Raw genomic sequence first — 27132 nt, forward strand, 5'->3', positions numbered from 1 at the left:
AGATGCATTTGTAATGATTGAATTTGTAGCCCTGCAGCATCAGTTTGTCTTTGGAAGCTGTAGGAATGAATTCTCTTGCGAGTTCCACTCCGATTACTAGCCTACTGATGAATTTGAGCAGTGGAATAGCTTTATATACAGAAAATATGGATGCCATATAAGACTAGGAAAGACTCCTCATGGAAATTTGCCACTAGGTATAAAGGATAACTCTATGAAAATTGATTCTTCTGGAAAATGTTTCCATCATTTGTTTTCTTGCTGGACACCTAAAAGCACGTCTATACTTCAGTGGTACTGAAAACCAATACTTTCAGGAGAGAAAGGATTAGGGCTGTCTATCCCCTCTTGTCTACAGATAGATTTTCTTGGTATTATTGAAAATAGTTAAGTAGCAACATGTTTTTGTAGTTGTATGGGTACCTATGAATAGATTGGCTGTAAAGAGTGAGTTTATTCTGTTACATAAAAGGGTCCAATAAACCTGTGATGAGACTTCAAGACCAAAGAGCTCTGTTGAAGAAGAGACACGCTTTGCACAACTCATCCAGGCAAGATCCAAAATGGTAATCTATGTGATAAACAGACTGCAACTCACACAAATGAAGGGTTCTCTAGGAGAATTTTCCAATGAAATAGCTGCTCCCGGAGGAAATAAGTTCCCCATCCTGTCTCTTGTGAAATATTCTGAATATTAGAAGATAGAAGAAATGCATACCCTGTAGAACAGTTGGTTCAGAGTCTGAAAATATGTAGTTCAGTGAAGACTGACATAGATTATAAATGGATTTGTTGTTCTCCTGTCCTTAAAAATTATTAGAGCAGTAAGAGCACATAGGTGGGAAAAAGTGGAGGGCAGGCATTGTGAATATAATGAGCAGCACCCTTGTCAAGCGCCTTATGCCACTGAGCCGTATTCGTATCCCGTGAACTGAGAACACAATGATCTACAGTAGTGCATAGAACCCATAGCCCCACCACTCAGTCTTTAGAGGAAACTGTGAATCTGTGGGTTGTACCCCCAGTCTAAGAGGGCTAATGTTTGGCAGGTAGGCTTGAAAGCCAGTGATGTCCCATCTTTGGAGATGCCAGCGACTCTGTCAACCGTTCTTTAGCCTGACAAAGAGAACAACTTTCTTGTCCTCTACAGCTACAAAGAAAATCCTTTTGTATATTACATCCGAATCTGTCACAGTGTAGCAGCTATGAATCACAAAGACCATTAGTGAAATAAGTTTGCTCTTGTGAGACAGATGAGAGTTATACTTCTTTTTCTTCCAGGGTCTCTGAATTCAGTTCATATTTCTTCATGTGAAAGTAGCCTTTTATATCCTCCTGGATTTATGTTAAGCTGAGCAAGCAGTCCTGGATTAAGCCCACATATAAACAATAGATTTGGGCAGCTCAGTTTTGGTCCCAAGCTTCATTACAATCTTTCCACACTTTATTACAATTTCTTACTTTTTGCTTTTTGTGACTCAATTTTGTATTGAAGATCATATTTGTGTAAGGATATGCCAAATTGATAACAGTGTATGATTGCTGTCTTGCTTACTGGAAGTGCTGAGTCTAAGTTTGGAATTTTTCCATTTGAAAGAAGAGAAAGAAGACAACATTCAGAATGTAGAAACTGGTTTTGTGTTCTGTGGTTTCCTGTAGTTTTTTTAAGAAGTAGAGTAAGATCCTGAGTCTTCAGTAGCAGTTAGATTTATGAACTGCATGGTAGGTATAAATGAGATGAAGTTGGGGAGAGTAATACTGTGTTCTTGAAGAATTATAGGAAGTCTGAGTTATTTATTATATTAAGCTTTGCAGTCAGAAGGAATGATTATATTTGATTCAACATTTAATGAAAACAAAAAGAGGGATCAAGATATGTGTGTGTAAAAAGTACACATAGGAGTTATCAATAGGTGTGCCAATGTTTCCACAGGGGAACTCACTTTGAAACCTGTTAGCAGCTCTAGGAAATATTTATGGGGACTCTCATTTTAGAGATTGATATTTTGAGGTTCATAAGGTGTATTCAGTCCATGTTTTCTACGAAGCTATCAGCCAAATCCAGGTTTTGAAGTCAAACTCCTTGTGCTGCTTTTTGTGGTGAAGAAAGGGGTTGTTTGGATTCTGTGTATATTTTCACATAGAGCCTCCATGAATACTGAGCAAAGGACAATAGCAGTGAATGAAACCCAAAATAGGTAAGTATCTCCTCCGGTAGGCTCTGCAAAATTGGGGAAGTTCTTGAAGCTAAGGAAAAGCTTGTATTGAGCAAAAAATAGAACACTTGGCGGTTCAGAGACAGTATACAGGCAACAAAAGTGATATAAAAGTTTGAAGAGATAGGTAACATGGCTATCTTACTCAGGGAGAAAATAAAATTATATCAGTCGTGTGGCATTACATCATCTGGCTAGTAGGAAAACTACAGAATGATCTGGAGAAGAGTTGAGTTGCAAATTTCTTTATCCACAGATGAAGTGGCCATAGAAGAGCTTGGAAATATGAATAGTTTTGCAGAAAGGATATATTTGTAGTTTCTTGAGTGCTGTTAATTGTATAATGCCTTTTATTCATATAACTCAGTTTTATTTAATCTATGCACTACTTTTGTTTAACAATGCAATTGAAACACAAGGGAAAAGATGAATTATCCTAGGTAGAAATCAATTATAATTAGACTGCACAGCTTTCAGATGAGAGCCTTTGAAAATCCATACTCCAAGCTACACTTCCTCCAATGCTGACACATTTACTTCACTTTTAGAAATACAAAATGTAATTGTATCAATGTGACATTATTGTCTTCCAAACTCTCTATATGAAGTTAGCTATTTTAAAAGAAAGGTTGTGGCAAGGCCATACCTAACTATGTGGAGAAAGCTGGGGAACATTTCTAGGAGTGTAGGCTGTGTTGGTTCTATGTTCAGGGAGAGAGTTGGCTCTGGAGGAACAGAGCAGCACATTGAAAATAATGCCTTTAGTGTATTAAGAATGGGGAGTTTTTCCTTAGTGTATCTCTTATTGTTTCAGTTCGGTATTCAAAAATACATGACAAAAGAACCACTGCATTGCTTTTCTGCATTAATTTCCCAGCAGCACTCTATATTAGATGATAATAACTAATGAAAATTATAAGCTAAATATTTTAAAATTTGTATTAGGGTTCTAGTACTTCACTTTAGCAAAAGCGATTTAAAGCTGCATGAGAATAAGTGTATGTGGTTGTAGTGAGGCATGTATCTAAGCTCTCTTAAGTCCTCAAACAGACCTATATGGTGATAAAATATGGGGCCCCTGTATCAAAAAGATTGTTTCCCTATTCTAATGAAATGCATTTAAATGTAATGGTCATCTTTTAGGAGGTACAACTTACTCAGTACATTTACATTTTTGAAAGAGATAGGCTAGATGATATATTTGACCAACACAATTAAGTACTATCAAGTTATCTTTGTTTGTTTGTTTTTTTTTTTGAGACAGGATTTCTCTGTATTGTTTTTTTTTGGAGGCTGTCCTGGAACTCACTCTGTAGATCAGGCTGGCCTCGAACTCACAGAGATCCGCCTGCCTCTGCCTCCTGAGTGCTGGGATTAAAGGCGTGTGCCAACCAGAGAGTCTGGGAAACAGTCACATTCAGTGGCTGATGGAAGAAGAGGCAGACTTCCATGGCTAAGCACTGAGCTGAATTCAAGAAAGCCAGTGACAGAGAGGGAGGACTGATGACCAAAGGGATTAAGACTGGGCTGGTTTAACCCCCAGAAACAGCTGACCTGACAAGGGTTAGCTTTTGAATCCCAGGCTGATGCCTGGGAATCCAGCATGGGACTGATCAAGACCCCCTGAATGTGTGTGTCAGTGAGGAGGCCTAGGTAATCTATTGAGCCTTGGGCAGTAAGTCAGTATTTATCCCGGGTATACAAATGGACTTTGGGTGCCCATCCAACAATGAGAGATGCACTCTCACCCTGGACTCTTGGGGGAGGGTCTAGGCCCTGCCCTGGATGAAATGACAGACTATGGACACCCTCATGGAGGGCCTCACCCTCCCTGGGGAAATGAGGGGATATTGGGAGGAGGGTTGGGGGAAGGGCACGGGAGGAGGGGAGGGAAACAGAGAGGGACCTGGAACTGACTTGTGAAGCAACCTTGTTTCTAATTTAAATTTAAATTTAAAAATAAATAATAATAATAATAAAAAAAGGCGTGGACCAACAACACCATATATATCAAGTTATCTTTATAAAAAAGCTTGGAAATGTGATTAGAAGTACTTGGTGAATAATATTTTGTATCTTGTCTTATGTGATCATGCTATATAATCAAGATGGAGTGTTCTTTCAATTATTTTATGTTGTAATTGAGCATAGCCATAAAGAATTTTGAATTGGCTAGGTGAACTAGGAAAATGAAATTCTTCTTCCCATTTATAAGTGAATATACTTCTTAAAAAATAGAGGTAATTTTGCTGAGAAGAGTTAAGAGGGAACCACAGAACAACTGAGATGTGATTTCTCAAACTTTTCCCAGATTAATTCAAATCTTGGAGCCTTAGGTTAAAACAAATTAGACATCTCATCATGTTCTTCCTATAAAACACAATGCCAGTCCCCAAGAACTATTGAAACAAATAAAAAGATTTTTGTTGAAAATAAAAATGGAGAACCAGGTGGGTGGAATGTATCATAAAATACACAGATATGGAGGCCCAAGCTTCAGGCCCAGAGCAGCATCAAGGGAACCATGAGTGTCACACCTGGGAGCTGTGTCGAGGGTACCTGAACTTCAGGTCCAGAGCAGCAGCATCAGCGGGAGGTTTGAGCTTCAGGCCCCGAGCAGCGTCAAGGGAGCCACGAGTCCCAGACCTAAGAGCAGTGTCAGAGAGAGGCCCTAGTCTCAGGCCCAGGATCGAGGAGTGATTGCTGGGTGAAAGGACAGCAGCAGTTTCCAGCACTGGCTTCCAGAAGTTATTGCAAAAAGTTCCTCTGGGAAAGAGCACCTGTATCCCAGCCAACATGCAATGTCATTTCTCGGTTGGAGATACCCCACTACTACATCGACTACTGAACCCTCAGCCTCATCTACATCTCCAGTAGGAGGAGTGTCCACTGGACCTGTAGCCCCACCTGTACCTCAGGGAGTGACCACCTGAACAATGGGCCCATTTCCAACAGGAGGTGCTACAACAGTAAAACCTGAACATCCCAACATAGATGAAGCAGAAGAAAATAATGTAAAAATAACTTTATGAGGATGACTGGGACTGTTAAAGAGGAAATGAAAAATTCCCTTAATGAAATGGAAGAAAAGACAAACAAAAAACTGGAAGATATAAACAAATCCCTTAAAGAAAACCAAGAAAAAGCAATCAAACAAGTAAAAGAAATCACTCAAGACATGAAATCTGAAATAGAGACAATAAAGAAAACACAAACTGAGGGTATTCTGGAAATGGAAAATCTGGGTAAATGATCAGGAGCCACAAATAAAAGATTAAACAACAGAATACAAGATATGGCAGAGAGAATTTCAGGCATTGAAGATGCGATAGAGCAAATAGATTCACTGGCCAAAGAAATATTTAAATCCAACAAATCCTTAACACAAAACATGCAGGAAATCTGGGACACCATGAAAAGTCTGAGCCTAAGAATAATAGGGATAGAAGAAGGGGAGGTCCAACTCAAAGACACAGAAAACATATTCAACAAAATCATAGAAGAAAACTTACCCAACCTAAAGAAGGACATGGCTATGAAAATATAAGAGGCTTGCAGAACAACAAATAGATTGGACCAAATAAAAATTCCTTTGTCACATAATAATCAAAACAATAAACATACAGAATAAAGAAAGAATATTAAGAACTGCAAACAGAAAGACCGGGTAACATATAAAGGCAGATCTATCAGAATTACACCAGACTTGTCAATGAGCCAGAAGGTTTTGGTCAGATGTTATGCAGACACTAAGGGGTCACGAATGCCAGCCCAGAATACTTTACTTAGCAAAGATTTCAATAACCATAGATGGAGAAAACAAGATATTCCATGATAAAACCAAATTTACACAATAGCTATTCATAAACTTAGCCCTACAGAAAGTACTAGAAGAAAGAAACCAACACAAGGAAATCACCTATGTCCACAAGAACACAGGAAATATAAGAGCTTACAGCAGCAAACCCAAAAGAAGAGAGCACACAATGCCATCACCAACAACAATAACAAAAGTAACAGGAACTAGCAATCACTGGTCATTAATATCCATTAATATAAATGGCCTCAATTTACAGACTAACAGACTGGATATGAAAACAGAATCCATCCTTCTGCTGCATACAAAAAACACACCTCAACCTCACAGATAAACATTACTTCAGAGTAAAGGGTTGGGAAAAATTCCAATCAAATGGATTTAAGAAAAAAGCTGGCATAGCTATCTAGTATCTAACAAAATTGATTTCAAACTAAAATCAATAAAAAGATAAAGAAGGTCATTTCATATTCATCACAGGAAAAATCCATCATGAGGAAAATCTCAATTCTGAACATCTATGCCCTGAACACAAGAGCTCCTGCATTTGTAAAAGAAACATTACTAAAGCTTAAATCACAAACCAAACCCAACACACTAATATGGGAGACTTCAACACCCCACTCTCACCACTGCACAGACCTGCCAGACAGAAACTTAATAGAGAAATAAGGGATCTAACATGTTATGACTCAAATGGACTTAACAGATATCTATAGAACATTCCACCCAAACACAAAAGAGTATAATTTCTTTTCAGCACCTCATGGAATCTTCTCAAAAAATAGATCATATACTCATTAATAAAGCAAACTTCAACAGATACAAAAAAATTGGAATAAACCCTAGTGCCCTATCCGATCACCACAACTTAAAGCTAGAATTCAACAGCAACATTAATTTCAGAAAGCCCACAAACACATGGAAATTGAACAATGGTCAACTAAACCACCACTGAGTCAAGGAAGAAATAAGAAAGAGATAATAGACTTCCTAAAACTTAATGAAAATGACTGCACAACATACCCAAACTTATGGGACACAATGAAAACAGTGCTGAGAAGAAAGTTCATAGCAGTAAATGCCTACACAAAGAAGCTGGAAAAATCCCACAGTAGTGAATTAACAGAACAACTGAAAGCACTAGAAGAAAAAGAAGCAAACTTGACTTACCCAGACCCCCTGAATGTGGGTGTCAGTGAGGAGGCCCAGGTAATCTATGGGGCCTTGGGTAGTATTTATCCCTGGAGTACAAATAGACTTTGAGTACCCATGCTCTCTCTGCCACGACTCTTGGGGGGAGGGCCTAGGCCCTCCCCCTGGATAAAATGACAGTCACTGGAGATCCACCCTGGAGGGCCTCACCCTCCCTGGGGATGGTAGTGGAGATTGGGTGGGGGGTTGGGGGCCTGGTGTGGAGGGCACGGGAGAAGGGGAGGGAGAGGGAGCTGGGATTGACATGTGAAACAAGATAGTTTCTAACCTAAATTAAAAAATAATAATTAAAAAAGAAGCAAACTCACCCTGGAGGAGTAGACACCAAGAAATAATCAAATTGAGGGCTGAAATTAATAAAGTAGAAACAAAGAAAGCAATACAAGGATTCAATGTAATGAAGAGTTAGTTCTTCAAGAAATCCATCAAAATAGACAAACCTTTATCAAAACTAACCAAAAGACAGATAGAGAATATCCAAATTAACAAAATCAGAAACAAAAAGGTGGACATAACAACGGACACTGAGGAAATCCGGAGAATCATCATACTTCAAAAACCTGCAATCCACAAAATTGGAAAACTTTAAGGAGATGGACAATTTTCTAGATAAGTACCACATACCAAGATTAAATCAAGAACAAATAAATAGTTTAATACACCTATAACCCCTAAGGAAATAGAAACAGTTGTCAATAGTCTCCCAACCACAAAAAGCCCAGGTTCAGATGGATTCAGTGCAGAATTCTACCAGATGTTCAAAGAAGATCTAATACCAATTCTCCTCAAATTATTCCATACAATAGAAACAGAAGGAACATTGCCAAACTCTTTTTATGAGGCTACAGTTACCCTGATACCCAAACCACAAAAAGATATAACTAACAAAGAGAATTACAGAACAATTTCCCTCATAAACATAGATGCAAAAATATATATTTCATTGAATATAATACTGAAAAACTGAATTGAAGAACACATCAGAAAAATCATCTACCATGACCAAGTTGGATTCATCCCAGAAATGCAGAAATGGTTTAACATATGAAAATCCATAATGTAATCCACCAACATAAACAAACTGAAAGAAAAAAGCACACGATCACCTCACTAGATGCTAAAAAAGCCTTCGACAAAATTCAACACACCTTCAAGATAAAGGTCTTATAGAGAATATGGATACAAGGAGCATACCTAAACATAGTAAAGGCAATATACAGCAAGCCAGCATCAAACTAACTGGAGAGAAACTCAAAGCAATCCCACTGAAATCAGGAACAAGACAAGGCTGTCCACTCCATATCTATTCAACATAGTACTTGAAGTTGTAGCTATAGCAATAAGACAACAAAAGGAGCTCAAAGGGATACAAATCGGAAAAGACGAAGTCAAACTCTTGCCATTTGCTGATGATATGATAGTTTACATAACTGACCTGAAAAATTCTACCAGGGAACTCCTACAGCTAATAAAAACATTCAGTAATGTAGTAGGATACAAGATTAGCTAAAAAAAATCAGTAGCCCTCCTATATACAGATGACAAATGGGCTCAGAAGGTAATTAGAGAAACATTACCCTTTACAATAGCCACAAATAACATAAATTACCTTGGGTTAATCCTAACCAAATAAGTGAAAGACCTGTATGACAAGAAAGTCAAGTCTTTAAAGAATTAAAGAAGATATGAAAATGGAAATATCTCCATGTTCTTGGATAGATAGGATCAACATAGCAAAAATGGCAATCCTATCAATAGATTCAATGCAATCCCCATCAAAATCCTAGCACAGTTGTTCACAGACATTGAAAGAACAATACTAAACTTCATATGAAAACCCAGGATAGCTAAAACAGTCCTGTACAATAAAGGATCATCTGGGGGCATCACAATCCCTGACTTCAAGCTCTACTATAGAGATATAGTAATGAAAACAGCTTGATATTGGCATAAAAACAGACAGGTGTACCAATAGAATAAATTAGAATACCCCGATATCAACCCATATATCTGTGAACGTCAAATTTTTGACAAAGGAGTTAAAAATATGAGATGGAAAAAGGAAAACATATTCAACAAATGGTGCTGGTATAACTGGCTGTCAAATAGATGTATATCTATCACCATGCACAAAACTCACGTCCAAATGGATCAAAGACCTCAATATAAATCCACTTATAACAAACCTCACCGAAGAGATAGTCGGAAACACATTTGAATGCATAGGTATAGGAGACCATTTCCTGAACATAACACCAGCAACACACACACTGAGAGTAACAATTAATAAATGGGACCTCCTGAAACTCAGAAGCTTTTGTGAAGCAAAGAACATGGTCAACAAGACAAAACGGCTCTCTACAGAATGGGAAAAAGATATTCACAACCCAACAACTGACAGAGGACTAATCTCCAAAATATAAAAAGAACTCAATAAACTAGACATAAAACTACCAAATAATCCAATTTAAAAATGGGGTACATCTAAACAGAGACTTCTAAACAGAACAATCTCAAATGGTAAATGGTGGAAAGACACTTAAATGTTCAACAACCTTATCCATCAGGGAAATGCAAATCAAAACCACTCTGAGATATCATCTTACACTGATCAAAATGGCTAAGATAAAAAACATCAATGACAGCTTATATTAAAGAGGATGTGAAGAAAGGGGAACACCCCTCCATTGCTGGTGGGAGTGCAAACTTGTACAACTGCTGTAGACGTCAGTATGGCAATTTCTCAGAAAATTAGGGATCAACCTACCTCCAGACCCTGCAATACCACTGTTGGGCATATACCCAAACAAGCACATTCACACTACAAGGAACTTGCTCAACTATGTTCATAGCAACATTATTCATAATAGACAGATCTTGGAAACAACCTAGATGCCCCTCAATGGATAAAGAAAATGTAGTATATTTACACAATGGAGTACTACTCAGCAGTACGAAACAATGACATCCTAAAATTCACAGGTAAATAGACAGAACTAGAAAAAAACACTCTGAGTGAGGTATCCCAAAACCAGAAAGACAAATATAGTATGTACTCACTCATAAGGAGATACCAGACTTAAAGCAAAAGATACCCAACCTCCAATCCATAACCCAAGAGAAGCTTGAACTCTCTTCCAGATACATATGGAGGCAGATGCAGAAATCCACAACTAATCATGGGCCAAGCCCCTGAAGTATAATTGAAGTGAGGGAGGAGCGATAATAATATGAACAAAGGAATCAAGACCACAGAATCAGCTGAGCTAGTGAGAGATCATTGACTCAAGTCTGACAAATGGGGAACCTGCATAAGATCAAACCAAACTCCATTCATGTAGGTGACAATGGTGTGACTGGGACAGTATATGAGGCCACTGGTAGTGGGTCCAAGATCTAACACTAATGCACAAACTGACTTTGTGGAGCCCATTCTATGTGGAGAGATACCTTGCTCAGCCTAGACACAGGGGTGTGGGAGTGGAGAGGTCCCTTGGTCTTGCCTCAATGAGATGATGGGACAGACTTAGTTGACTTCCTAGGGGAGGACTTACCTCTCTGAGGAGCAGATGGGAAGTGAGAGGGAGCGGGGGTAGCAGGAGGAGAGGAGGGAGAACTGGGATTGGAATGTAAAAAAAAATTAAAAAGAAATATACAGATACAATTACTGTATTTTTTGATAGCTAGCCAAAGTATTAATTTAAAAATACACCAATCAATTCAATGCAGCAAAATTTTAGGTACCCACTGGCAGTGGGAGTAAAAAATAAATAAAAAGAGTAAGACATAGTGTAGTGGTGAAAGCAGCATAGGACTGACCCAGACCCCTGATCGTGGGTGTCAGTTCGGAGACCTGGGCTGTCTATGGGGCCTTTGGTAGCGTACGATTGGGCTTTGGGAGCCCACTGCACATACTGGGATACTCTCTCAGCCTAACACACACAGGGGAGGGCCTAGGCACTGCTCCAAATGATGTGACAGACTTTGAAGATTCCCCATGGAAGGCCTCACCCTTCCTGGGGAGCAGAAAGGGGACGAGATAGAGGGTTGGCAAGGGGCAGGGGAGGAGGGGAGGGAGAAGGAACTGGGATTGACATGTAAAACAAGCTTGTTCCTAATTTAACTTTTAAAAAGGGAGGAAAAAAAAGACAGTGTAGTGGTTTCATTTATTGATGCTCCTCTCTTTGAGGACTTGATCCGCATTTGGTGGGGACAGAGGAGGTACCATCTCTTTGGAGACATATGCCACTGGAGGTGGCCTGTGAGGCTTTAAAGACTGCTATCTACAGTTGTTCTGTCTGCTCTGTGCAGATGTGAATTTTTAGCTTGCTGCTCTAGCAGCCATGCCTGCTACCTTCCTGCCTGTTCTTGAGTGGCTTCAGGACTTGAGAGAAATTGGAAATAAGAGAAGTTTGGGGGTGGGGACTGGAGGCTGAAGCTACCAGAAATTTAGACAAGAGCTAAAGCTGCCAACACTGGAATTTTTACTTTTCTGCAACCATAAGCCCAAATAAACATTTCTGTAAATTGCCTTGATCATTGCATTTTATTTCAGCAACAGAAAATAATTAATGTAGTATTTCCCCAGGGATGTGCAGTCTCTCTCTCTCTCTCTCTCTCTCTCTCTCTCTCTCTCTCTCTCTCTCTCTCTCTCTCTCTCTCTCTCTCTGTATGTGTGTATGTGTATGTATGTATGGAGTTGGGTAAGGCAGAAGATATTAGTGAGTAAGCTCTTAGACACATTGTTGCAAGAAATGGAAAGATGGATCATTTCTGGGTTAAAACAAACAATACCCCCTAACCCTGCTAAATACCAAAAGAACAAGTGTTCCTTGGCACACTTATTTCCACAGTAATGACTGATTTTATGGACAATTTCCCTTTATATTAATGTATTTTCTGATTGCATAAAGATTTCAAAGAATAACTGGAAAACACAAGAAGAAGAAAATGAAAATCATCTGTAATTCTTTCCCCTGAGGTAATGGTAGCTATTTCCTCTCAGTATTTCCTCTTGTGTTGTTTGTCCCTGACTGTGTATATAGCATGTATGTACTTGTATCTATAGTACATATATCTGTGCAAATAATGTAGGCTTATTGAAGTCACAAAATAAAGGATAAAGTTAGATATAATTCTGTTAGCTTAATTTTCTTATTGAAACATTTCCAATATTTCTCCACATCACTAAAATGGCTCTGCAACTTTTAGAATATTCATAAATTCCATTTTATGAACACAAGGTCATTTATTTAATAGTCCCTTGTTTTGTTTTAAATATGTTCCTGAATTTTTCAAACTAAAGGAATGCTTCAATTGGTAAAGTTTATAGTGTAGTTTTAAATTACTTTCTTAGAAATTTCTAGAACCGTTAGAGCAAAAGAAAGGAAAGCATTGAAATTTGGGGGTCTATATAAAATATAAATTAGAAATAAAAGAATCCCTTTCTCAACTTACAGTGAGCATGCTCAGTGACTAGTGGGGGGTTAGGAACTCCAAAGAAGGCCAACACTGGCTGGTCCTGAGTGGCAGTTACTGGCTCAGAATGTGGAGACATCATCTCCCCACCCCCATTTGAAACAGACCCAGGCAGCTTCAGAGGACAGTTTGATATCTGGGATCTTGGAGGAATGATTAAGAGGAACATGAGCTGTTTTAGGCAAAAATTATTTTAACTTTAAAAGTCAGAAAGGACCAATAAATAAGATATAAAGATATTTCTTTAATTAGGTCCTACACACTCCCAGATCAAGCAAACCTGGGTGAATGTTCAAATCACCATTGAACTTTCAGTAAAATCAGATTGAGCAGGGTAGGGAGAGGGAAAGAACTCAATGGGACTGTGAAAGAAGAAGCTGTTGCGCTATGAGACAGTCATCGATTGCTTTTGAGACACACACCTGCAGTCTCTTAGAGGCAGATCTCTGGTACCACAAAACCTGTTTTATTTTCTTACTTACTCCATTTTTGTTTTGCACCTGTCTCTTTCTTAGCAAGGAATCCAAGATACTTCACCCATCTCATTTATCTTCTTAGTTCCGCAATGAAGAAAGGCCTGCAATTTTAGTTTTCTCTTTGGAATGTCTTTCAAATCCCCTTTGTCCAAGTTTTAGCTCTTGTCCACAATTCTGGTAGCTTTGACCTCCAGTTCCTGTCCCTAACTTCTCCTATTTCCAATTCCTTCAAAGACTCTGAAGCCATGCAAAGAACTTACTTGTAGATTGTGAGTTTTCCCAAGTCTAGAGCTTCATCACAGTAGCTCCTGTGTTTAAGAAAGTGGCTGCCATCTGAACTTTAGGTTAAGATCACATAGCTAGTTTTAGGGCTGCAACCCAGACCTAGGTCTGTTATCCCTTCAATTATATGAACTTGTCCTCTGCACCATACTACGTCTCCAAAATTATGGGTTCCAGTCTCTCAATTAAATGATCTCAGTGTCTTTTAGTGCTTTTCTGCAATTAGTTCTATGTCATAGTATGTCACTTACAAGTGACATATTTGAAGATTTTTGGGAACATTACAAAGAATACTGATTGAATGAAGACCAAGATATATATTTCCTTTTTGAGGGGAAAACAAAACTCAGGCTATGTCTTAGTTGGTAAAATAGGATTTGACCAGCAGAAGACCAGGACAAGGGGGCATTCTGTATCATCGGGACAAACAGACAAGGCATTGACACAGAAATGGGCAGATAGTATTTTGAATAATGAAGAAATGGGTCTGTCTGTAGAAAGATTTCATGTAGTCTTTGTCACTAGAAGCAAGCATTCTTTGTAGCAATGGTTCCAGTATAACTATGGAAATAAAGCTTAAGCTGCCATGGATTTGGATGCTAAGGACTGCTGAGAAAGAGAACCCTGCAAGCATTCAGAGGGCAGAGAGGAGGTGGAGAATCACTAGGGTGGGGGATTATCTTCCCTTGGGATTTGGAAATAGCTTGGGACTGTGAGATATTCCCATTGTAAATCACAGTATGAAAAGGCATATTGGCATTTTGAAGTGGCTTTGGGTTTTAGGGTAACTAACTTAAGATATACCTTGGCCTCAGCTTTAAGTCTAACTAGAACTACAAAACGGATTGTGGAATTGGGGCATATTGGTAAGGGAATGTTTTTTCCTGAAAAAAACTTTATAATTAAAGGCATGTTGTGGAATAGGATGTGATTGCTACCAAATGACAAAACAGGTGTTTGAAGCCCATAACCCCAAAAGGTCCTTGGATTTGACATAGTGAATTCATGTCATGAAATTAATAGGATTACATGAAAAGTATTCAGCAAATGTAAAGTAATTGCAAAGAACAGAAAATTATGGGCCAACAAATGGAGGAAATTCATTTTAATGAAGATTTTCTACCTGTATTTAAGCTTATGAATAAGGAACAAAGGTGAACCTGGTCTATATTTGACCGAAGTGTATGTACAGGAGAAACGTGCCATTGGACCCGAGTAATGGTTTAAATGTATGCTTATGGGAATGTTGGTAACTGTTATTCCCCACCAGGCCTCAGCTCTTCATTATTTTATGGAATTACTGCCCTGGGATCCCAGCTAGCAGCTATACAATTTACTCCAGGAGTTTAACCCTGGCCTCTTCTGAAGTGTCAATATAGGCCGAGAGCAGAATATACATGGCATCTGCTTTTCAGCTTGAAGCCTCAGTCTCCCTCTACGAGGAGGACCAGCTCTTCCACTACCGCTGTCTACAGTAACTAATAGATTCAGAATAGTTTCCGTGTCTATGTGCTGATATCAGAAGCTACTCTTCGCAGGCTTTTTCTAAGGGGACCTTAACTGGAGTGGGCTTAGAAGTTTTAGGAGGTTCCACGCAAGACAAACAGCCAACTGCCTTGATCTTGGCCCAACCCTCCTTAGGGTCTAACCTTCTATTTCAAGAAGCTGATCCTTTTCAACTCTTCTTGCCTCTCAGCCATTCTCCTTAAAGATCTTTCCACAGGATCACCATGTGCCTTGTCTTGTACTTTTGGCCTAGTCCTGGTTTGTCCTTGGCGCCTCCTGTGTCCTTAAGTAAAAACGAGTATATAAGTAACTGACTCTTGAGATTCTACTCAGAAGATCAATTGAGACATGCTTCCTGATAGGTCAGGGCTTGACCAACAGGGCTGGCTGTGGTCCTGTGATGTCTGTGTGATTTTTTTGGGGGTCAGTTGTCACTCACTTGCCCTTTCAAAGGTGTTATTGGAGGGAAGGAGCTGAGACTAGGGTCTGATGTGGAGATCCTTCTCCTTCTTACTAAAGCACGATCAGGCCTGCACATCTCACTCTCAGAAGAAGTGGGAACTCTGTGATGGGGCTGGTGGGATCTTGGAATTGGAGACTCAATACGAATGGGAACCCTCTGTGGCTCACTCAGGATGCAGTGTAGGATTTAGCCCATGGTTGGCTTTCAAAGAATACTTTGGTCTACTTAATGAAAAAAGATAGTAACAGGGTGAATTGCTTATTATTTTAGTGGTCATTATGCTCTGGGCATGTTCTTTAGTGTACAGTGCTGTTAATTATGCAGCTATTGCCCTAGCAATCCTTTCATTGCCCTTAACTTCAGGCTTTAGGGTGATCCTAAAACCGCACAGTACTCATTGGAGTCTGTGGCTTACAGCTTACCCTCAAACCAACTGTTGCTGCTAGCAGGTGGCTTGTTGTGTTCCGCTCATTACCTGAGCTTGGATCCATATTCTATCAATGGGTCTTGCTCCCATGCCCTCCGTGGCCTTCATGTTTCCTATTAGCACAAGATCTGCCAGGATCTTCTCAAGGAGTCCTGACACTAGGCCTCAATGACTCTGTTGCCAAGTATTTTTGTCAGGCTGGCCAGTCTCCCATGATGTCCCTTGGCTCCCTCACCTGCAGCTGATCACTGGACCTCTTCTCTCTTTCCCTGCTGGGATATCTCTGGCCATTGCCTGCTGCTGGGGAATTGGCTAGTTTGGTTCTCATATTCTGCCCTTCCTATCAGGATCATCATGCTGCTGATGGAGTTCCATTTCTGAGAAAATAAATTTCCTGCCCTCTGTTTCCCATCTAATGTTTCTGCTGTGTTCTGCGTTGGCAGCCTTCCTATATGTTTATTTTTTCAAGTTGGTTTTACCTTTGGCTCTGGAGCATGAAGAAATACATATTCTTAAAGAAACAGATCCTAGGTGTGGGAAGAAGTTTCTGAAATAAGTTTGGGATATGATACGGGTGTGTGCCTCTTTGCGGACATCACTGTGTGCAGCGTGTGCATATGTGTGTGTAACACATAGAGGAACACCTTTCTTTTCTAGTGATTTTTGGATGAACACTACCTGAAAGAAGGATAGAAGATCCTCTTGGACTTTTGGTGGTTTAGAAACAGGCCATGTGATATATTCTCCAAGAAGTGTACTTGCTGCCTTTATAAGATGAAATAGGAACAAAAATGATGGCTTTTATGACTGGCTGAAACTTAGCAGTAGAAAAACAAGAATTTAAAAAGATAATGTAGTTAGGCATCTGATGAAGCCTCCAACTTTGTGGTACCATTTGGGCATTGTGTGTTGCATGTCTACACAAAAATTGGCCCAGAGAAATTTGTAATTGCTTCCATTTATTGGGAAATGAACTTTTCAAATATCACTGACAGGGGAGAGATGTTCAGGATTTGACTAGTTTAATAGCGTTCAGAAGCCTTCTTTACCTGAAAATTTGTTAAGTAATAGTCATGTGAATATTACTTTGTCATGACCTTTTATGATTGCCTTTCTCCAGTGAATATTTTCCCCCAGTTTTACCTTCATTTTAAATGGAAGGATAGCACTTAACTGCTCTATTTCTCTTTTGTGCACTCACTTCAGGCCTAGGAAAGAGGGGAATATTTTATATAAAATCTAGGAAACAGTTTATAACTACTGCTGATATCTACACAGTATATTTACATATCTAGCACATACCTAGCAAGTGCATTGTGCATCTGTGCCCATAGGAGGGACTGATGCGTTTGTATGGGAAGGTTGGTATGCGTCCCGCTGCTAGCGTTCTTTTGCTATTTTTCAAAATCTTGAGATGTCTTGTCTCTTTTCTGAATCAACAGGAGAAATGATGGTATGTGCAAAGCTTTTGGCTTTACTTCATCATTTATGTCATGATAGAAACACAAACATAAAGTTCATGCCCCCCCTTGCTCTAAAAATAGGAAGTTGCCTTGTAGGTCATGTGTAAGAAAGTCCTCTTCTGCTTTCAGGGTTATCTCTTATTGCAAGCCAACAGTGCTTCCATGGAGGTGTGGAGCTTCAGATGGTTAATGATGTACCAGCTTTAACTTAGAAGTGGACCTGTACCACTTTACTGTATAGGCTGCCATAAACAAATGACTCCCTTTCACTCTAGCTATGCAAATGAATGCTTTCCTAGTGCAGAAGCTTGAGAGTTCAAGGTGTAAACCTTTTCTTAGTTCAAGTCAGATTAGACAGTGGCTCCATATATGTGGAAATGGAAAGGGTGGTCCAATTACTGAACCTAAAGTTCACCAATTTGGCCAGTTTAAGACAGTCTCTTTCCCACAGGCAAGGTGTCAGGTGTCAGAGTAACATATGGGTGGTGAAGACTTTCCATGGTTAAAATGGAAGATTTTACAGAAGACGGACCAGTAATGTACTTTGGTTGGCATTCTGGATTAGAAATTTGAAGACTTCTATCTGAATATCATTGAATGGTTTATTTTGGTTGCTTGGGGGAAGCCCGATAATGCAACACAAACAGATAAAGGCAAACAATTTGATTTTAGATTCTTCTAGCATAATTTTGGTAGCTGGTTGTTCAAGAAATGAATGCTGGTTGATAAATATTGCCTCAAACTTTCCACATCACCAGCACCCATCAAGACACATTTGAAGGAGAGTCTAAGAACGTATGCCACCCTAAGGTAGCCTTCAGGAAGGGATGGAATATTCCTTCTGGTGATTTTATGTATGTGTTTGATCTCATTTGGGTCACATGACCTCTTGGAACAATATCACAGAACAATAATTGTGATTTAGCCATGTTAAATATTAAAAAATGCTACTGCAAACAGAAGTGGAGTAAGCATCAGCTGTCTCAACATATCCAAGGGAAGGTCATTCTTTCTTATGTTATGAGGAAGTACAACTGTGGATTCAGTACCAGCTCACCATCTGAGCAGACTCAGAGCATAACACAAATAGACTGAGAAAAGACAATGCCATCCTCCTCCTTTCTTTTTTCCAGTATGGGCTTCTCTGAACCAAGAAAAGGCTAGGGATGCTCAAAGTGAATGCTGAATTTGTATTCAGGGGAAAATGAGAGAAGGAAGAGTTGTACCTGAACTTGAGCCACCCAAATTAATCTGGGGAAAGGGGCCTCAAATGGTCTTAATTAGCAGTAAACAATTTGATTAGTAAGGATAAGGAAAAGAGATAAATCTTTGCTACTGAAGAAAGAGAAGATATGCTAGAGAAGGTCCAGAGATATTTCAAAGGACGTAGTGAAAGGAAATGGGACAGAAGTCAAAGACTTAAGATGTGAATACGTGGGGTATTAGAACCACATAAGGTTTTCTGAATAGGGATGTGAACATGCTTTTGAGTTGTCTTTTTCAGGGTAATTAATTTCATTCTATAAGTGAAAAAACAGAACAAAGTGAGTGACTGTCTGTTTGTTACAACGGTGAAACTGAGAAGAAACACATCACAAAAGCAGCAGGTATACATATTATTCAGAAGAAGACACATCAAATGGACAGCAGGCATATGACAAAAATCACTCTACACCATTTAGGAAGATGCAAATCAAAACCACAATAAGGCATCTAGGAATTTCCCTGTAAGAATGGCTATTCTCAAAAATGCTAAATGAAGATAGCAAGTGCAGACAAAAATGGAGAACAGACAGGAACCCAGCAACACTGGTAGTCAGTATGAAAATTAGTAAAGCCTTTAAAGGAGGTACTATCAAGGAGCCTCAAAAAATTAAAAATAGAATAATCGTATGAGTCAGCAGTCCCCATGGTTGGCTATATAGTCTAAGGGAGTGAAATCAGCATGTCAAAGAGATATCTGCACTCCCATGTTGATGGCAGCTCCATTGGAAATAGTCAAGAGATGGAAGCAACTCAAGTATCCACTCACGGATGAAAATGTGATATACGCACATAGCGCACTATTCAGTCATTAGAAGGAATGAAGTTATGTTATTCATGATAGCACATTTGGTCCTAGAGATGATCATGTGATGTGAAATAAGTCAGGCACAGTTAAACAAGTGCCACATGAATGCATTCATATATGGAATGTAAAAGCAATCCCATGAAAGTAGAATCCAAGATTGGGGAGAGTACAAGGAAAAGAGAGGATAGGGAAGAGTAAAGTCGGCATCGCGTTACAGTTAGACAGGAGCAAGAAAGAGCTGTACTCCATCACACTGTAGTTGATTCTGGATAATGTGTACCCCAAAACCCTGAACACAGAATTTTGAAAGATTTCTTCTTCTTTGTGGAATGCACAAGAGCTTATTTTCTTTTTATGTAGTCTCTTTTCAGATGGGTAATTTTGTATAATATGACCCTTCTTTTCCTTTCATAACCTGTGCTCTGCAAAGGGATCCCTATTAGCCACTCTAAGGTTAGTATGTTTTAAGAGGACCAGTGGTCTTAGAAATTTATCTCATAGTATAACAAGCCTTATTCTACTTTGAGGAATGTACTCACTGGAAATCTGGAGAAAAGGGGATTTGGGACCAGAGTTCTTTTTCCATAAACAAAGGATGACCCCATGCATGACAGCCTCCTCACCTCTCTTCCCTCCTGGGACTCTTTCCAGGCATCAGTGTACTACTGTCTGCCCTCCTTTGTTTTGGATTGGTAGATAAAATTTCCTAATGAGGCTTCAAGAATCATACACATCTCTGGAGCCCTTTCACTGGAAACTGCTACTGTGTTAGGCTCAGACATGGGATGACTGTCACATTTAGGTGCAACAGCTCTATTAATTTGGAACCACGAGCAGACTAAAACACTTGAAGAAACTGCACTTATGAGTAAGAAATGGTCTATGCTTCACAGAGGTTTTAGCACTTTGGATCTTAGCAAATCTAGTAGCCCAATGCAAAGTTCTGTTGGAGTTCATAGTGCTGGCTCACCCTCCTTCCTTCTGTAGAACACCTCCAGACCTGTAAAACTTGCTTCCTGGTTACATCTTTCTGTTGTAGAATTAAATATCATTTTGCCCCCACAGCTTTTCAAGGTTAAAGGAAAGTATGGAGGGGGTCTTGACACTCAAGGGAAGCTAAATCATGAGAATGGCTGTCACAAAAGCCCGACTTCTCTGGTAGGGGACTAGGCAGGATTCTGGAATAAACTTGACAGTTATTCTACATGGTAGCTGGTTGCTGTACGCTTGTGGTAGCAGTGGTGTAACCAAAGGTTGTTAGAGGGACTGAGTCACTCGGGAACAGAAACAGGGTGGTAGCAAAGCTGGCTGATGATATTTGTTACTGTGTGTATGGTTGTAACCCATCCTGGGACAAGTACAAACAACTCCTTCTCTAGAGGAACTTGTAGCCTTGATGGCAAAGAAAGAAACTGTCTAAAGAAGGTGATAGCACGGTCTTAAAAGCCAATTGTGGGCATGTGTCAGAACTCTAACTTTGACCTTGTATTCAACATTGAGTCTCTGGACCACCCCTGTTCTTGTTTTGTGTCTGTTCGTCATGCCAAAAGATTGGTTTTTCCTTGGCTATCTTATTTCCCAAAAGCAGATAGATTCTCATGTGGATCAAAGTTAGACTTTTTCTACTTTCTCTCCTCATAAGTAATAGAATCATGGCTCCTGGTGCTGGTACCAAGGGAGGGGGGAAGATTGAGGAATTTGTTTCTTAGAGCAAACGGACAGAGTCAACTAGTGATATCCAGTCCACCAACATCGTTGGTATATCTAGGAAAGTAGCTTGTACTATAGTTGAAGTAAAATTTACATTACATCCCATATACACAGAAAAACGGTCTTTACTAGACATATATTCCTTGAGACACACCCTTAGAAGTATTAACTATAAAGGGAATAAAGCAGCATTGCTGTTCCCACACTGTTTGTTCCAGTGTGGACCTCCCAGGATGATAACCTGCACTCAGACAACCATCTGGGAAGGGAGATTTCCCAGTGACTTTTGTTTTCCTCAGGAGTGCTATTATCTTTGCTCTGCTCTGCTTTACTCCTATGGAGCAGTTCACTTCTTCAGCCTTGTCCCTTTTGGAACTTGGGAAGAAGCCTGACTGTCCATTCATTTTCATTTGCTGTGAGGGAAGCATAAAGAGAATTATATAAAGAGCCTTCCAGAATCTTGCTACTATGGAGGGCCTTTTGGGATCTTTGAGGATTTTGATGGATCCACTGATTCTGTTCTCAACTTGTTAGCACTAATTGAGAGCTTTCCACAGATGCTCTGAAAAGGGCAGGAGGCACCTGCCTAGACTGACTTGTCTCTCCCCTGCTAGGAACCCATGCAGATGCTGGGCAGTGGGTCTCCCTTTTTCCCAATCCACTTGGTTGCTCCTATCATTTGACCTCTATTAAAAAAGCCCATATTCTAGAAAAAACAGGATATTTCCCCATAATTTATAGATATTCTTATCTTCAGAGTCGTGTGGCACATTTGTGGTTCTGGAGACACTGCCTAGCTAAGTGCTCCACAGAAAACTGTCCCCTGAGTTGAATCTAGTTGTTTGAGCCTTTACTCCAGTTGAACTCCAACCCTTGTTGGAGTGGGCTCCAGAGCAGATAAAAACCTTCCATGACAAGGTACTGAGGGGATCCAAGGTATGCCTGCAACATGGCAGGCACGCAGAGGATGACTGTTTGGGATGATCATGGAGTGTGGGGTTTGAGCAGAAGGGATTGCCCCTGTCCTAGGTGAGGAGCCACAAATGGTCTGAATTTTACTTTCCATCATTCTTGATGAAGCCCTGTGACATTTCCCTCAGGTGTTCTATACTTCACTGCGTCCTCTTCCCCAGAAATTTGAGGTTGGTTTCTTTGTCCCTCTCCTTGTAAAGTCCCTATCTTTCTGCCTTTCTAAGTCCTTTGCTTAGATCCTTTTCTTTCTGCTGCTCTTCATACTCTCTTCTTGGTAGCTGGGAATATGCTTCTTCTGCTTTTTGCTACAGATCCATCAGAAGTTGAATGAAGGCCATATCTTCACTGTACCAGATGACTCTTGCTTACTGTCACTACCTCTAAGATCTACCTACTGGATCACTTTTCTAAGTCTATGGCCCCTAGAGTTCTTTTTGCAATTAAAAATTGCCTAATACAGAGTAGAAGCTCAAGGAGGCAGCCAACTGGGAAGGAACTAAATCTCTCCAGCTGGTTTTGATAATAATGGAGTGAAGCCATAAAATGGCCCAGCCCAGCCTGAATTCCTTGTCACCCTCTAAAGAAAATGTGTACAATTGGTGCCCAGCAACTCTCCACCATACAGGAACTGTTGCTTTAGATATTTTCCTCCTTTACGTTGATCTTAACATTACAAGAAGATTATTTTCCTTCCAATGGAAAGATTTAGCATCAATGTTATAAGAATCGAAGTAGGCAGATGTGATAAAGCCCTACTAGCTATTAGGACCTCTGCTGACAATTTAACTATTGGAAGAATTTCATCTTTGATTCTGTCACCTATGCCTAGATTTATGTAGCATTCTTTATCAGTCAGAGGACTACATTGTATGAGCTAATGATACTACTTTTACATATAATATAAAGGTTAGACCTGAGACTTGATCTCTCAGAGTTGCCTCTTATGTCTAAGAAGAGCAGACAGTATCCCAGATACTTAATTTTAGGACTTCATCCCACTTGTTGGCCATGTTTCTCTTCTGTAGATAAGTACATACTGTCTTCAGATTGACATGTGCATTTTACATGAACCATCCCAGTTTAAGGACAGTACGGGTTGTGGGGAGAATCTCTAGGAACCAAAACCAGAATGAGTAGCCTTCACCAATGAATAGATTGCTAGATGTCTAAGACATAGGAGGAATCACTTCTACAGCCTCTTGCCACTAGAATCCTCTTCTTTCACTCTCAACACCGGTATCTTCATCTGTCCACCTCAATGAGAGAGCTACTGCCTGGGATTTAGTTAAGGAGGACACACTCCAAAAGCTTTACAGATGTTTACATTGAGAAGTACTGTGGGTTGGTATGGAATTGTTTCAGTCTCACTATGGTTGATTTGAGCATTTGATGTGGGGAAGTTCTTGCTCTTTGGTGGTTGAGTTGGTAGAAACTAGTTAGAAAGCTTTCCATTCTCTTGCCTTCACCTTATGAACTGCTATGAGGAGGCAGTTCTATGGCACTATCCTCCCATTATTCTGGTCATAGTTATGTCCCAATTTTTTTCTGATCTAGCTGGTCTACCCTTGTTAGAATAGGTTCCAGAGCAGGCAGATCCTTCACCAACAGGGTACTGAGAACATCCAAGTTTTGTCTGCACATAAAAGGCCACTAAGAGTAGGCAGGTATGCAGAGAGGTGGTGGGTTTCTGAGTTGATCAGTCAGTCTAGCCACCTTGGTCATTCAATCTAGGTCAGAGTTTTTATATTTGCTCTTCTATGCTTTCCTCTTACTTGTGAAGCCCTACTGCTTTTATGGGAAATTTGAGGGTGGAACCTTATTCTTTTCAGGGAGAGAAATCTGCTGCAGTCTCCTGCATATGTGGCTTGATATGTTCTACTTCATACCACCATCTTTTCTGAATTATGCTGATCTATGATGTATCAGTATGTCTTCCTTCCTTGGAATGTAACTAGGAAGGATTTGCAGAGGCCATACCTGAAAAGCAACACTGCAGACAGGAAAAACAAATTTCCTTTCTTTTACGGCCTAGAGTTTTCCCTATGTTTTTCCTCCATAGGGAACCAGGACCAAAATTTATAATCTCTACTCCAAGTTGCTAAAGAAAGGAAAGATCAATTTGAGTTTTAAATATAACAACTTAAATGTAGCAAATGCTTCCTGATTACATGATGTTGAGTTATGACTTAGAGATCTCAACACTTGTTTCTCTTCACCTTATAGGATATATGAAGACCTTTCTATCATTCCTTTCCTTCCTTGCCTCTCTCCTTTAGCATAAGATGGGAGGTGTCTTTTCACAAAATCAAGCCAGAGATCTCCTATGGTCACTATATTCCTCATCTTGATCTCCACCAGCTTTTTCATAATTATGTTTTATGTAGGTCAAACATAGGATTTCCAAATTTGAGACATAGTGTTTCTAGTCAGTAAGGGAAGGAGTTGGCTTTATGCTTTCATTTGGCACATTTTAAAGAGATTTTCATAGCACTCATAAAAACAAATTTCTAAAGAGAGTGACTCTCACTCTCTGAGGAGGTTCTGTCCATCCAATAGTTGCTTATCTTCTTTCTGTCAATAATTTGACTCTATTTCTTTAATATTGTTAAAAGTAGAGAAAAGAAATACCTGTATACTTGTAGAAAAAGACATTTTTGGTCTATTTATGAAATGCTTCTTTACTGAGCTGATTAGAATGTATTGTCTAGAGGCATAAATAAACTCTTAACAAGGATCTATGACAAATAAAGGCAGTCAGCTGGATCTTAAGGTAGATGGGCCCTTCCTATGTAGAACTGATCCAAACATAGAGGAAATTCCACTAAACCTTCTGACTACTGTATCTCCCTGGGATGCAAAAACCAGCATTCTAAAGACATTGTAGAGGGCTTCTTGATGATTTGGAAGCATCTTCTTGGTCTCAACTAGAACAGGCTTAGCCCTTGGTACAAGAGATAACCCATGGACTTGTCATAAGAATATGCTTGTCCTCATTTTAATGATATTAACTGCATATCATTTCACTTCTTTTTATGATAAGTGTACTGTGGATTTGGAATAGTTTTAATCACAGCGTTGTTGACCTGGCTATTTGGTGTGGGGGAGCTTCTTGCCACTTGATGACTGGAGTGAGAAACTGGATAGAAAAATATGTCACCTCATAGAGTAACTATCTTATGAACTACCCCGAGGAGGTTCACAAAGAAGTCACTGCACAGAACTGGCCTATTACCTTCTTGGTTGTGTTGAGGTCTTGATCTTGTCCTTCTTTCTGATCTATCTGTTCTGTCCTTGATGCTACAGAGCACACAAAGCCTCCATTCTTCAGGTACTAAGAGGATTCCAGGTGTGTCTGAAACATGGAAGGCCATGAGAGGCAGCTAGGCATGCAGAAGAGGGTCACTACCCAGGGCCCAGCAGGCCTGTCTGTCTTTTCTGTCTACCTAGGTCAGGTCAGTGTCTTTCTCTTCCTTGTGGGGTCCACTGATTTTAGGAAGACTAAGTGGAAACTTCCCCCAAGAAGAAAAACCTGTGGCAATTTCCTTGTAAAGTGGCTCGATGTAGTTTAGTTCATATCACTCTTTATCATCTGAATTCAACTGACGTACGACATATTACTATGTCTTTCTCCAACAGAATATAACTATAAAGGACTTGAAGAGGCAGCATTTGAGCAGTAGCAACAGTCAGAAAAATGAATTTTTCTTCTGTTGTAGATTTGAATTCTGGGTATATTTTGAATTCCATAGAGGGCTAAGATATGTTCTTCCACTCTCCTGGTTTTGCAGTCATGGAATAGTTAATCTTTGAATACCATCTATATCAAGACCTATTTCCTCCTTATTTTGTCTCTATGAAAACTGTAGGGAATTTCTGTTTATAGAATTTTACTCCTGGTGATGTTACTCCTACACCTGAGAAATGTGGAGGTAACTGTCACATTCTCTTCTACACCCTGTTTTAAACCTTCAGGGTTGAGATCTTATGATCTCAAAGCCTAGAGCACCACCCTTGGCAGGCCTGTCATCAGTATTTTCTAATTTCAGTAGTAACAAAGTAGGACTCAGACGTGTTCTCCAATGTGCATTATCCTGACCTCAACACCGACCTCCCCAACTGTTACCTTACCCAGCCATCAGTTTTAGATAAATGTGTTTTAATTCAGACAGCCTTCAGTGACCCTGGGGAACATGCCCCCCACTGCCTCTATATCATTTGGTTCTTCATTACCAGTCATAGTTGGGTTTTCTGCATTTTACTCTGCGACTCTTCCATGCATTGTTTCCACATTGGAGTCTTCCATGAGATCCCCCACTCCGAAAGGAACACTGAGTGAGCCTGTGAATAAAAGTCTGACTAGAAACTCAGATGAACCCTTAAAGCCAGCATCTCACATCTACCCCTCCTCTGAATTATTCCCATGCAAAAATAAAAATATGTTTCAAACAGGAAACATGGACCTTTGCACTGAGCAGCACCACGGCACCTGTCACTGACTTGAACTCCCCAGTGTGTACTTGTTAAAGAGAAAGCATTGCTTGTGTTCTCTAGTCCTGTTTAGGACATCTTATCACTAAAGACCTGGCTTATGTTTGTTTGTTTGTTTTTTTTTTTTTGCAAAATGAAGGGCTTGGTTTTGGACATTGTTTATCTCCCTGTTTGCTTTTTCAGGAGCCCTGAGAAGGAACTGACTCTTAGGAAGCAACAGTTGTACATTAGTCTGTAGCAGCACTGTGCTGACAGTGAAATCAGGCACAGGCTCTCTCTGCTTTTTCAGGAGCCCTGGGAAGGAACTGACTTTTAGGAAGCAAAAGTTGCACGTTAGTCTACAGCAGTACAGGCGTCTGAAGTGTTCAGTGTTGCAAAAGAAATCTCCAAAGAGCAAGGACTGGATGCTTTGTTGGCTTTATACATCTGCAGGCATATATGAAGTCTTTCTGAAGGGCCGTAGCAGATGTCTATATGGCTCTATCCATTCCACTGGGGATGCCAAAATATCCCCAATTCACCTTATACTGGGAAAGCTCGATCCGGCC

The 27132-nt window shown here is 39.8% G+C and overlaps 1 long non-coding RNA gene across 2 annotated transcripts in view; it reads right to left on the reverse strand.

Moving 5' to 3' along the window:
- LOC121144092 overlaps positions 1 to 27132 on the reverse strand; it is a 94220-nt gene that overhangs the window by 18938 nt on the left and 48150 nt on the right. The window contains exon 1 of one of the 2 annotated variants that reach the window (XR_005881419.1): positions 12706 to 12780. The exons of the other annotated variant lie outside the window; for it this stretch is intronic. This is a non-coding gene — a long non-coding RNA (uncharacterized LOC121144092). Of the gene's footprint in view, positions 1 to 12705; positions 12781 to 27132 lie in introns of those variants that run through there. 2 annotated transcript variants of the gene reach the window in all.

Source organism: Mesocricetus auratus, unplaced genomic scaffold (genome assembly GCF_017639785.1).
Source record: "Mesocricetus auratus isolate SY011 unplaced genomic scaffold, BCM_Maur_2.0 Super-Scaffold_100014, whole genome shotgun sequence".
Classification (NCBI taxonomy): Eukaryota; Metazoa; Chordata; class Mammalia; order Rodentia; family Cricetidae; genus Mesocricetus; species Mesocricetus auratus.